This window comes from Echinops telfairi, unplaced genomic scaffold (assembly GCF_000313985.2).
Source record: "Echinops telfairi isolate 266 unplaced genomic scaffold, ASM31398v2 ScPeMD7_7461;HRSCAF=8499, whole genome shotgun sequence".
Taxonomy (NCBI): domain Eukaryota; kingdom Metazoa; phylum Chordata; class Mammalia; order Afrosoricida; family Tenrecidae; genus Echinops; species Echinops telfairi.
This window is the reverse complement of record NW_022111361.1, coordinates 4,524,834-4,526,984: the sequence shown is the minus strand read 5'-3', so window position 1 is coordinate 4,526,984 and position 2,151 is coordinate 4,524,834.

The window sequence follows — 2,151 nt, the reverse complement described above, 5'->3', positions numbered from 1 at the left end:
CTAATTCATAAGTTGGGGAAATCCAACCCATTATTAAATTACAATCGACAGTCTAAAAAAAAAACCTATGAAAACTGCCTAAAAAAACCTTAAAAGTAAACCACCTGTAAAACAATATCCACAAGTACCTAAAGTGTCTTCTTCCTTGTTTGTAAATCATTTATCAAAGCTTAAATGTATTGTGTGGCTTCAAGCATTTATTTTGCATTAAAAAAATCAGGGGGTGATTGAACACCACCTTTAAGTGATACTTAGTTTTTAGACATCACTGAAATAGGTTTAGTGGAAGAAAATATTTGTCAGGTTCAACATTTCAAAGTGTGAAAAGAAATGGTTTGGAAGCAGGGCTGCTACATGACTATGATTCTGCTCGTCTTGCAAGGCTTTAAAAATCACCTTTCGATGCTTCCCCCCAAAAGTCTCAGGGAATTAACAAGACAATGTAATCTGTGTTTGAACGTGGGCTTCTCCGGTGTTTCAGATATTTGTTTGAGCTTTCTCTTTCTGTCAGGCCACTTAAAGAGTCCCTGTGACTTTGAGGTTTTATCTAGGAGGTCCGTGTCTGTGGGGCTCATTAAGGACCTTGGCAAAGATTACAATGTCAATAGCATCTAATTACTGGGCTGTGAGAAAGGTCTTCTTGAGTACATAAAATCGGGGCCCAAGCCCAGCACACAATGGACAGCTCAGATCCCCAATTTTATCACAGCTGAGCAGCAAACAAATTAATAACGTTACCTGGACTCCCATGGGTTAATCACTACTGTGTAAAACATGACTTTGAAATGTTGCCGATAGCAATGTGCTCATTTTTGGATTCTATCCCTTTCCCAAGGATTTGTCTGTCTCTTAAGCGTTCCGTGTTGTCCGGACCACTCTCCGTGGTCCTCTTTATAAAGTTTGTCTTATTGGTTCAACATTTCCAACACAGCCCGAACCTATTTTGAACCTGCTTAGGGGAGCACGTCAGATCACCCAGCAAACATGACTTCATGTTCTATTTTATGTTGTATCTCTCTCACAGTTTAAAAAGTAGCTCATGTCTTTGGAGAGCTATGCTGGGTTTTTCTTCAGATGCCACGTCTTGTGAAAATGAATGAGTGAACATGGAAGGAGGGATGAGTTCTTCCAAATCGCTACCAGGTGGTCGGCGCACTGCTGCTCTCCTGGGGAGGCTCATCAGACTGGTTTGGGGATCCAGTGCACAGGGGAAGTAAGGATGGGATGAGCAGGGCACTTCACATGGGTTTCCTCATTTAATTCCACCCCCACCCCCGTTACAAGCCAAGGGGAGAGACAGGCTCACCAACTCCATTTTACATCTCAGAGGGCAATGTTATTCCCAAGGTTCAGTCAAAATTGGTCTCTGTATTCGGCCCAAATTGTTTACTTCTTGGCAGCAAGCGGGGGTTCCTCAGCCCCAAGAGCTCATTGGCTCCACGATTCCAAGTTGTAAACATCCGGAAGAAGCAGAGCCTTGCCTGCTTTCCCTACCTGGACAATCCGCATCTGATATCTTTTAGCCTCGAGACAATATCAAGCCCTAGACTGATATGGCCCCTGGGATGCTGCTGTCCTTTGGAGCACACTCCCCTCAGGGTTTCAGAGCGTGGCCCCTTCTGGGAGCCCTGGGGATACAGTAGTTAGGTGCTTGCCCGCCGCTGAAAGAATGGTCTGGGATTCTAACCTGCTGAGCCACTCGGAAGAAAGATGTGGCCATCTGATTCCCTAATATCTGCAGCCTTAGAAACTCTGCTGTTTCATTTTTTAAAATTTAAACTTTTACATTTATGATCACTTTTTACAAGGAGGCTTCAATAAATTAATTTATGGAAAATAGAATGGAAAGATCTTGGAACTTTTCCTCTAATTTCTTTTTTTTTAAAATCATTTTATTGGGGGCTCGTACAACTCTGATCACAATCCATACATACATCCATTGTGTCAAGCACATTTGTACATTTGTTGCATCATCATTCTCAAAACATTTGCTTTTTACTTGAGCCCTTGGTATCAGCTCCTCATTTTTCCCCTCCCTCCCTGTTTCCCCCTCCCCCATGAACCCTTGATAATTTATAAATTCTTATTATTTTGTCATATCTTACACTGTCTGATATTTCCCTTCACCCACTTTTCTGTTGTCCCTCCCCC